Below are 12281 nucleotides of genomic sequence, written 5' to 3'. Positions count from 1 at the left end.
TTATTTGTGGGAAATTATATCCCTGGGTTTCCAAAGTTCCACTTCCCTTAACCCAGTCCTGGAAGAAATGCAGGTGGGGATTTAGTAGAGCTAAAATCAAAGCCGGGATTCGAAGTTTCTGTTCCATGTCAGGATTGGGTTCAGTACAGCATCAGGCTAGTTGTAGTCCATCAGTCCATTGTGTGTGGGGTCCACATGGTGTGGACAAATGCAGAATGCAGGGGAGCCAAGAGAGTGCCGAGAGAAACCAAGAGCAAACCAAGAGTGCCAGGAGCCAAGAAAGCAAATTTCTTGGTTAATCTCTCAAATCTTCCTCTGCTTGCAGTGGCCAGGCCTACCCTGGCCAGTGACCTGTTCCCAGGTGTGACTGACAGACAAGCACCTTTCCTATGTCACCCAGACTTGACTGGGCATGTGTCTATTCTCCACCCTGTTCAGTCACTTCCCCCAAGGATCTACGGGGAATAAATGGGTAGCTCCTGACAAAGCTGCACAAATAACATGCCTAAAAAATTTGGTCTTCCCTTTGCTCCTTTAATAACTAGGTTAATCACAACAATATCAGTATGATATTCAGTTTCCAAGATGGTCCCCAGAGATCCCTGCCTCCTGATATTCCAGCTCCAGTGCCTTCCGACATCGATTGGGGTTGGGGGTGTGTGTGTGACCTGTGTAATAAATAATAGAAATGATGATGGTCCTTGCTGAATGGTTCAGTTGGTTAGGGTGTCATCTCATACACCAAAAGGTTGTGGGTTTGATTCCTGGTCAGGGCACATACCTAGGTTGGGGTTGGGGTGAGTATGGGGGGCAACTGATCCATGTTTCTCTCTCACATCGATGTTTCTCTCTCTCTCTCTCTCTCTCTCTCTCTCTCTCTCTCTCTCTCTCTCTCTCTCTCTCTCTCTCTCTCTCTCTCTCCATATCCTTGGGTGAGAATTAAGAAGCAGAAAAAGAAATGGCTGTTTCTGGTCATATGCTTAGAAAGAAGTGATGATGGAAGGCCTCTGAGGCTTGGCTTGTGCCACCAGCTAATTACTCAATTGGAGGAAGCCAGCTGTCAGGGTCTGAGGAACTGAGGCCTTCCTTGTGCCCATCACCATGTGATTCTAGAAAGTGGAACCACCCCTGGCAAGACTTCAGATGACAGCAGCCCCACCCCAATCTTCATCTTAATGGGTGTCATCCTGAGACTGAGATGGATTCACCCAGCTAAGCTGCCCCAGAATCCTGACCCACCCACTGAAACCATGTGGGATAATAAGTACTTATTGTAGTGTTAAATTGCTAAATTTTGAGGTAATATACCAGGGATAGATAACTAATACATGTAGCTTTTAAAATTTCTCATTGGACTTATTTTTTCAAATAAAGGTGTTTTTTTTTTTCTAAACTCACATTTTACTTATTTAGGCCTTAAAAATTTAAACGTCTTTCACTTCATCACGATTTTCACTCCCTTTTCCTTTTGGGAAATATACTGAGTTTTGTTTTTATTTCAGTAGTTTAATAAAGAGTGCATATTTCCAGTGTCCCTTGGATGGTGAATATAATTGCAATGTATGTTTCCACATATTATTGTAAGTAAATATTATTATTATTCCTTTTTAAATATTTTATTTTTTAAATATATTTTATTGATTTTGTACAGTGAGGAAGAGAGAGAGATAGAGAGTTAGAAACATTGATGAGAGAGTCATCGATCAGCTGCCTCTTGCACACCCTCTACTGGGGATATGCCCGCAACCAAGGTACATGCCCTTGACCGGAATCGAACCCGGGACCTTTCAGTCCCCAAGCCGACGCTCTATCCATTGAGCCAAACTGGTTTCGGCTATTATTATTATTGTAATTATAAATTATTATAATTATTATTAATTATAAATAAAAATAATTATTTTTATTAACTGTTATTTAGAACCACTGTAGTGTTATTCCTTGTCCTGCTTGGTAGGGTAATACTGAGCATGAATTAAATAATTATAATGATTATGTTTTGTTTACTTTATTTATTTTAGAGAGAGAGGAAGGGCGGAGAGAGAAAGAGAGAGAGAGAAACATCGATATGAGAGAGATACATTGATCGGCTGCCTCCTGCATGACCCACACACTGGTGATCGTGCTCACAACCTGGGCATATGCCCTAACTGGGAATCGAACCATATCTCCTGGTTCATAGGTCGATGCATGCCAGCTGGGCTGGAGATTTGTATTTTCAATCATTATCTGGGTAATTCTTGCCATTTGATAAGTTTGAAAAATACTGAGGTGGCAGATTGTTAGGTCTGTGAGCCACACAGAGACCTCACTCTCCACCAGCCTTTTGGGTTATGGGAAAGGAAATGCAGAGGAACTGGTAAGAAAAAAATCCCTTCAGGTCTAAGTAGGTCTATTAGCATCCTTTGTCCCTCTCCTAATCTCCATTCTCTTCCTCCCCACAAGAAGACTCACCTAAGAGTCCACCTACAGGAAAATGTGTAAGTCAGTCCTTCCTGCAAATGACCACCAATTTGGATTGTCTTTAAACTTCAGAGGAACCTGACTTTCATCTTTTAGATACCTAAAAACCCACCGTAGTTACTTATGGTCACTTATCTTTCCCTAGAGGAAATAGGTTAAAAGGTCAGTAAAGGGAAAATGAACTTGCTCAAGCCCTCACAAAATTGTGTGCTTGGAAAAACAAGAGCTCTATTTTAGTCAGTATAGATTAGGTAATGTTGCAATAACAAATAATGCCAAAATGGAAGTGGCTCAAAACAACATGTTTATTTTTCACTCCTATTACCTGTACATTGAAATTCAGGACCCGAAGTTAATAGAGGCTTCCCTATCTGTCACACCATTGGTCACCACCACAGAAGGAAAGGAAGACAGAGAATACATACACACTGTTAACAGCTTTTCCCCAGATATGACACATATTAACTCTATTCATATTTCATTAGCAAGATCAAGGCACATGGTTATGCTCAACTTCAATGGAAAATGGAATATCCCCTACAAGATATGAGGGAAACTAGATGAAAGTTTGTTTGTGATATTCAACCACCTATAGCTATAGTTTTGTCATTCTACTATTGTGTAGTATTTCACTAGGAATTTACTACAATTTTATCCATTTTCCTCTTGAGGGACACTGGAGTCATTTTTAATTTGGGGCTGTTACATAAAAATGCTGCTGTGAATATTCTTGTCCATGGGTCTTGATGGAGAGATGCATGAGTTTCTCACATGTGTATATCCAGAGAGAATCATTGGGTTATAAAGTATAATGTATTCAATTTTAACAATAATGCCAGCTTTTCAAAGTGATTATACCTGTTTACATTGTCACCAGCAGTGTAAGAATGTTCCCATTTTCCACAGCTTTGTCAACTCTTGGTATTGTGTCAGAGAGTATATGACTATTGATTATTTCACACAAATGGCAGAGTGTGTATAGGTTATTCTCCAGCCTTGCCTTTTAAATAATATAACATTATTAGAGGCCCAGTGCACAAATCCGTGCATGGGTGGGTTCTGGCCAGCCTGGCCCCAATCAAAGTGGATCAGGGCTGGGCCTGTCAGGAGAAGGAAATGGCGGGAGGTTATTGAGGCCCCTATCAGGGCTGGGCCGGCTGGGGGAAGGGACCGTGGGTGATTGGCTGGTGGGCCCGGCTCCCGATTGGGGTTGGGGGGGCCGATTGGGGGTGGAGCGAGCCATGGGGAGGTTCTGTGGGAAGCCATGGGGAGGGTCTCTGGCCAGCCTTGCCCCCTATTGAGGTGGGGTGGCGATCAGAGGCAGGGCTGGCGGGGGGCGGGAGGGGGGGCGTTTTGGGCTGATCAGGATGATGGGGGGGGAGGGGCAGTGGGGGCATGGCCGGCTGTGGGGAGGGGCTTCAGGAGTTTGGCTGGCCAGCCCCACCCCTATTGGGGTTGGGGGGAGTGATCAGGGGCAGGCAAGCAGGGGGGAGGGGTTTTGAGGTAGGCTGCTGGCCCCACCCCCTAATCTGGCCAGTTCGATGGCCACAGTGGGTGTTATAGTGACCGGTTGTTATGGCTGTTACAGTAGCTGCCCATATATATATATATATATATATATATATATATATATATATATATATATATATATATATCTTGGAATTTAGGCCATCTAGAATATATAGAGCCATCTTCATGTTTGTATCATTTTATGATGTGAATAACATATTCTCTCTACTGTCTTGGATCATTTTCAACAAAGATTTGTAGGACAGAGTGGCATATATTCACAGCTTGGTCCTCTCTCATGGCAGACATTACTAATGAATCATGGCACACTTTCCCACTGAGCAGAAATGTTGCCTCAGATTCCTTTTCAACTCAGTACTCTAATACTCTGTGCTCAAAACATAGTCCTAGGATTGGCAGATCAACACCACCTGGGGCTTGTTGCAAACGCAGAATCTCAGACCTTACTTCAAATTCAGTGAACCAGATTCTGCATTTTAGCAATATTCCCAGGTGATTCGCCTACAGAAGAAAGTCTGACAAGTGCTGGTTTAGGCAGTTTCTACTCATCAAAGTCGATCCACGGATGAAAAGTGTGTCTTCCCTATCCAGAGGCACACTGCAAGGCTCTGTCCTTGGTCCTGTCCTTTCCAAGTGCTTATCTGTGCATCGCATAAGAACACAGGTAGCAGGCTGCTCTGATCTGTGACAGGAACATTCCCAGAGCAGTAGCAGAAACATTGGATTGTGTACAAGCACATTGAGAGGATGGAGTGAAGGACTGACTCTAACCACTTGGCTACATAAAATTTGACTAGACAAACAAAAGACTTCACAGAAGTGTATTTAAAAATAGGGTTTGGGGCAGCATGGCATACAGTGTCTGTTTTTGGAGCATTAATCTTGTGTTCCACAGAAGGGTTACATTCCATGAGTTTGAGAAACACAGCTGTGCTTCTTCTTCCTCCTCTTACAAAGTCAGTCAACACACTGAGTAATACAGAAGCTCTGAGGTGCCCACACTTGTCAACTCTGATTAATTCGGTGGTCCCCAATGGAGCTTTTCCTGTTAATATCTACAGGATTGGTGTTCCATAGAACACAGTATGGGAAACACTAGCCTGGCGCTTCAATTTATGCTCTGGGCTATGAGAAACAAAGCTACCTTTGAAACATGTAAAGAGAAGCACAATCTCCGGGGCAAAAAAGAGGAGGTGCCCAGCTCCCTGCAGTCTGATGAGCACTGTGTTGACTTCATAGGTTTGCTAAGCAGGGACACTGAAAGGTTCAAAGATCTCCAGAAATGAACCCCAGGACAGTGAGGCCACACCTGGTTCAGAGGTCGATGCTCAATCACTGAGCCACGCTGGCCAGGCAAGTTTTTCTGTGTGTTTTTTTAGATTTTTAAAAATTGAGTTTTAGTGACAGAGGAAGGGAGAGGGAGAGGGATAGAAACCAATCAGCTGCTTCCTGCATGCCCCCTACCAGGGATTGAACCTGCAACCCAAGCATGTGCCCTGACCCAGAATGGAACCAGCAACCTCTCAGCAAACAGGACAACATCCAACCAGCTGAGCCACCACCAGCCAGGGCTGAATTAAGGGTTCAACCTAAGAAACTATCAAGTGAATAGCAAAATAAATCTAAAGGAGTTCTAAGCAGAAATTTTTAAAGATAAAAGCAGAAATAAATAAACTGAAAACAAAACCCAACTTGACCAATCAAACCAAATGCTAACTCATTGAAGGAAAAACAACAAAATGGACATTTAAAAAAAGTGTTATCAAATAATAAAAAAAAGAGACAATAAAAATAACATTTTCAATAAGAAGAACAATGGCCGAAACAGGTTTGGCTAAGTGGATAGAGTGTCAGCCTGTGGACTCAAGGGTCCCGGGTTCGATTCCGTCAAGGGCATGTACCTTGGTTGCGGGCACATCCCCAGTAGGGGGTGTGCAAGAGGCAGCTGGTCGATGATTCTCTCTCATCGATGTTTCTAACTCTCTATCCCTCTCCCTTCCTCTCTGTAGAAAATCAATAAAATATATTTTAAAAAAATAAAAATAAAAATAAATAAATAAAGACAACTGTGTTTTAAAAAAAAGAACAATGTATAGAAAATCTAACAGAAAAAATACTAGTCACAACTTTATAAATTTGAACATTTAGAAAAAAAAGATATTATATTTGTGAATGAAATACAAATGCCCAATAAATATATGAAAATATAGAAAACATTATAGTTTCGAAAGCAAGTTTGGTTTTGTTATAAGGACTAGTTAGTTCCTAACAGAGTGGGAGACCCAGGAAGGGGATGGCCTGTGTTAGAAAGGGAACAGCACAGGCTCAGACACTGGCTGAGTCACCAGCTGTCAGCAGCAATGAGGCTGGTGCTTTTGGGGAATTAGACCAAAGAATTCTCTGTTTCTTTGACTTCCATGATCCACCTCCTTGGCTGTTTGTCTGTCCCAATGGCTCTTGTTTTTACGGGCAGCAGGGTTGCTCTGATAGTCTTTTAAAGAGGAGAAGGCAGAGGAGGTCAGCGGGTGTGGCCTGTTTGCCTGGCTTGAGAAGAGGCCAGACAGGGATCTCTCTCTTTTGATTTCTTTTTTTTTTTTTTTTTAAGACATTTTTATTGATTTTGAAAGCAAGGGAGAGGAAGAGAGAGAAATAAATACCAGTGATGATAATCATTGACCAGCTGCCTTCTGCATGCCCCCCATTGGGGATGGAGCCTGCAACTCAGCACATGCCCTGACCTGGAATCTAGTGGTCGACACTCAACAACTGAGCCACACCACCAAGCAAAGCAGAGGTCTCTTAACACCAGCAGTGTCCCAGTTTCCCTGGACACAAGTTGGTGGGAATGCTTCTGGAATAACTGGGTACAAGTCAATGCCTGCCTAATGACTGGGCTCTGGGGCAGGACAGCATGAATGAGAGAGAGTGACCAGCCCACAGACTGGACACATATGCTGTGACTCACCAATTGTGTGGGGCACAGGCTACGTCCCTCCCATGCCAGATACCACGAGCTGTGGGCCAGCTTGAAGCTGCAGCGGAAATGGGCAGTGCCATGCTAGCAGTGGGCTGCATTGAAAACCCCTGCCCCTGTGAGGACCGGAGAAGCAGGGGCTGACCTGAGCAAGGGTAGAGAGGGCCACCATATAATGGAAAGAGCCCACAAAGTTTCCCAGCCTTGGCATTCTGCTCAGGCTCTGCCCTCATTCCCAGTTCCATTCTGCCCACACACCCACACCAGCCCAGACTGCGAAACCTCACAGCCTTGCCGGGAAATAGCCAGTCATAGGCAGTAAACCAAGTAAGTGACACATCATTGCCACACTGCCAGGCCGCCTTCTGATGGGGCTGGGGCTGGCCTTGGGCCATTCCACCAGCCAGTCAGGGTGGAGTCGCTCTTCTTGGAAGTCACCGACTTCCCTGCTGAAGGATGTGAAATGCTCCTTTGTCCTCAGAGAGTTTTGGAGCATCCCAGAAATGGCAAGATCGGGAAGCGCTTAAAACTGCACTTTGTTAAAAACAGAAACATCAGCCCTGTTACAGAATCATTGTGATACTCCAAGGTTGCTGGTTAGATCCCAAATCAGGGCACACACAAGAATCAACCAATAAATGCATAAGTGGAACAATAAATCAATGTCTGTCTGTCTGTCTGTCTCTCTCTCTCTCTCTCTCTCTCTCTCTCTCAACCAATAAATAAAAATTTTAAAACACACATAAAAACCCCAAAGAACATACCCAAATAACTTCCTTCCTGTGTTACTCAGACCTATGATTCAGTTGGTTTACACCTTGAGTGTTTTTGGGATCAGACAGAACAACACTGACCTGGGTCAGCTCTCACCACCCCTTGCGGACATGAACTTGTTCATCTCCCCTCTGACCTCTTTGTTTCCAATCTCCTGCCTTGACTTCTAGGGTTCCCAGCTGCAAACAGTACAATCTGACCCCCTGTTGAAAGCTTCTAGGTGCTCCCATTAACCTGTAGCTGGTCTCAGTCTGAGTTCCTGCAAAGGTTGATTCTGGGTGCGGGTAGTTTGTTTGGAAGTGACTCCAGGAGAAAGTGGGCATGTGATAGAGGGAAGGAAGAGAACCTCTGGAAGTTATCTCGGTCACCCGAAATCCCACTGTGAGAGCACAGCCCAGCTCACCTACTCTGCCACATTCACTGCAGGTGAGCTAAGGGCTGGGAGCTGACAGGTGGCCTTCTTCCACCCAGTGGTTCCACTCATCCAGGTGGAAAGCAGTATTTGATTAGTGAGTGGGACAAGACTCAATAAATATCTGCAGAAAACCTGGCAGGTTTTGTTGGTTTTTATTGTTGTTGGTTGCTCTGGAGCAAGTGCAGCAGAGGACGAGAAAAAGCCTTCTCAGAAAATGTGTGGATTTCCTGTTGTCTGTTTTTCCTTTTTGGCTAGGAGCTGACAATGCCCCATTTTCAGGAGAATGGAACAAAGAGGTTGTCAGGAGGTATTCAAAAGACAGATGCTCATATCCTTAGATGCCTCAGAAGTGACGGTGAAACTTGGAACTGGGAATATATTTGACTCCAGCCATTAGTGACGGTCTTGGCTCAGCAAGAATGCATTACTGGGCTCTATGTGTTCACTGTTGAGCAGGGGCAAGAGAAGAACACAAATACACAGACAGATGCAGATACAGGAACAGATATGTGGAGACAGGGCGATGGAGAGAGACAGGCATGAATATACATATAAGGATATATAGACTTATATAGTAATATATATTGCAAGATGGATATAGATACCATTATGTTCATTTAGAGAAAGATATATAGAAAAATAAAAAAGGTGTTTTATATGTATATGAGAGTTTATTTACCTATTCATGGTGAGGTTGCAGGTAGATATTTTTCCTTTTTGCTTATCTAATATATAATTAAAAAAAAAATATGTATGTTGCCCTAGCTGGTTTGGCTCAATGGATAGAGCATTGGCCTGTGGACTGAAGGGTCCCAGGTTGGATTCCAGTCAAGGGAACATGCCTGGGTTATGGGCTCAATCTCCAATAGGGGGTGTGCAGGAGGCAGTCCATCAATGATTCCCTTTCATTGTTGATGATTCTATATCTCTCTTCTTCCTTCCTCTCTCTGAAATCAATAAAAATATTTTAAAAGATTTGTTTGTTTGTTTGTTTATTTCAGAGAGAAAGAGATGAAAACATCAATGAAGAGCCCTAGCCAGTTTGGCTCAGTGGATAGAGCATCAGCCTGCGAACTGAAAGGTCCCAGGTTGATGCTCTATCGATTCTAGTCAAGGGCACATGCCCAGGTTGTGGGCTCGATCCCCAGTAGGGGACTTACAGGAGGCAGCAGATCCATGATTCTCTCTCATCATGGATGCTCATATCTCTCTCTCTCCCTCCTCTTTCCTCTCCGAATCAATAAAAAAATATTTTTTTAAAAATCATTGAAGAGAGAATTATTGATCAGCTGCCTCCTGCATGCCCCCTACTGGGGATCAAGCTTGAAACCTGGGCATGTGCCCTTGACCAGAATCAAACCCAGGACCCTTTCACTGGCCGACGCTCTACCCACTGAGCCAAACCAGCTGAGAAGGAAAATTGTTAAAAATCATGTTAAGTAATATTAAATTTTTAAGTAATTATAATAATTTTAAAGAATGCATTTGTTGCTATTAGTTTCAATTATACCCCAGGATTATCCTACTTCCAAGAAAGAGAACTAGCCTTTCCTTCTGCCATACTATCACTCATTGATTAAGGGCTGCCTGGGGGATGTAAAATCCAGTGTTTGCAGAACAGCCCCAGAAACTCCAGGGCAATTCTTCCAGGAACATCGAAGGCATGGGAACGTCGAAGGCATGGGAACGTCCAGGGTTGGGAACCCGTACCCAGTAAGAAGATCTGGATATAGTGCTAACAGCAACTTCTCTGCAAATGGAGGCAGAGCCCCCAGATGGAGCCAGCCTGGAGGGCCTTCTGCTTCCTTCCTTGGGCCTTGGCTGTGGTGGCTCAGGCTACAGGCTTCAGGGTGTGTTAGAGTGCTGCTGGAGGATCAGAGCTGGAGCTAGGTTGGGGCCCAGGCCTGACACCACTGACAGCCCTGGTGCCTGGTAAAGAGCAGCTAGATTGTCGGGGGAAGTTGGTAATGGGCTTCCTTGTCACCAGTGTAGGAAATGGACCTCTGTGACCCATCTCCAGCATGATCAGCTTTGGATGAATTTACTGGCTATCCCCAGAGCAAACAGAATGTAGGGAGGAGGGAAGAGGAATCAAGAACTGTGCATGTGGGCCGTGGAACTACGTCAAGGTGGAAACCCCAAGGCATCTGCCTCAGCGAGACAGGGGAGGTGGAGGCAGCTAGAAAGGCCTTAGCTCAATTTTGTCTTAAGTGGCCCAATCGGAGACAGCTAGACCTAAGCCATCTATGAGGAAACAGGTGACCCAATAGTACTCAGCCAATGAGAAACCAGAGGAAGGACTAAATAAATGGGCTATGCTTGCTGCACCAGGTGTGCCTGTGACCAAAGACACCCGTTCTTGAGACTGTATTATTAAAAGTCTCATTTTTGCCATATTTTCCTTCTTAGAGTCCGACCTTTGAATTCAAACAGGTGAGCATTTCTCACACCCTCAGCCCCACATCTTGCTGTTCTCATTTCCACAACTACATTCTCCCAGGCCCATGGTGGGCGGCTCCTTATGCCACACCTGCCACCTAACTCCTTTGTCTGCATTTCTGGCAGCAGTTCACCTCAAGGTACTGTGCTTGCGCCCCCATCCCACTCTTGGGCTCTCTGGGCCTGCCCATCTGGCACCAGCTTTCACAGCAGATCTGGCCATGCCCACCCTGCAGTGGACTCTGGTGAAGGCCCACCTGTGACCAGCTCTGTGCATCCACCTCCCGCCATCTTTGCTGTGTATGACTGCCACCAGCAACCTTCGGAAGGAAGTGTGTGAGTGTTTTGAAGTTCCACTTTGCCATGGCTGTAGCCAAGGACTGGAACGGGAGAACAGAGCCCAGTTCCTTCACCTGGCTCTTCAAGTTTCTTCTCAGAGGGAGGCATCACCCAAACTCATTTCATAGGCCAATGCAAGTCACTCAGCAACACCCAGCCTGAAGGCATGAGCAAGTGCAATACAGACGCCCAGGAGAACTGAGCACATTTGTTAATCAGTTGTTTTACGCCATTTATTAAACAAGCCATCCTTTCTCTAATTGCCCATATATCATATACTAAATTTTTAATTGTTATTAGGACTCTTTTTGGGTAGTCTTTCTGTTCCACTGATTTCTCTTCTGATGCTTGTATAGAATTGCCCTGTTTTCATTTCTGTAGCTTTAAAATGCCATTTAATATCAAAGAGGATAAGTGAGACCGGACAACCAATGGGCTTAGGCTGTCTCTTACTACTTGAGCCAATTAAGCAGAAACAGGGTTAAATCATATATGAATGATTATTCCAATAATGTTGACAGTATGGGAGAGCAGCAGGTCACTCACAAAAATCTGCTCTCCATCCCCTCCCCCTAGTAAGTCAGCTGTTTATATTGGGTAAGACAAGGATTGCATGGGGAAGTAGGCAAAGGGAAAGAATACTAGTAGGTATGCAGGGAATGTGGGGTGAGTATTTGAAAAGGGCAGAGAGGGTACCGCCACTGTTTCTGCCATGATAACAGGCAGTTCTTGGATGAGAATGGACCTCATTCCAAGGTTTACTCAGGTCTCTCATACAATTCCCAGCCAGGTTAGAAGGTGCATTCTTTAATCAGAGCAAAACAATCATGGTTAACAGAGCACAATTAATATTTCTTTTTTAAAAACAGCTAAATAGTATTTTTTTAAAAATATATTTTATTGATTTTTACAGAGAGGAAGGGAAAGGGATAGAGAATCAGAAACATCAATGGGTGAGAAACATCGATCAGCCGCCTCCTGCACACCTCCCACAGGGGATGTGCCTGCAACCAAGGTACATGCCCTCGACTGGAATCGAACCTGGGACCTTTCAGTCCGCAGGCTGATGCTCTATCCACTGAGCCAAACCAGCTAGGGCTCAAGATTCTTCTTTGAAATGTTTTCTGGCTATTACCATGCCTTTACTTTCTAGATTTGAGAATCACTTTGTCAAGTCCTCTTTACCCCTCCTATGTGATATTTATTAGAATGGAATACATCTCTTTACAATATGGTATTTACTACTTTAATAAAATCTTTTTTTAAGTCAAGTGTCTCGGTAAGATTTTGTGATTTTCTTTAACTTTATTCAGTAATTTTCTATTAATTTGATCTCCAAATCTTTTGTTT

The sequence above is a fragment of the Pipistrellus hanaki genome (assembly GCF_964339955.1).
Source record: "Pipistrellus hanaki genome assembly, chromosome: 6".
NCBI classification, from domain to species: domain Eukaryota; kingdom Metazoa; phylum Chordata; class Mammalia; order Chiroptera; family Vespertilionidae; genus Pipistrellus; species Pipistrellus hanaki.
This window is presented reverse-complemented; position numbering follows the sequence as displayed.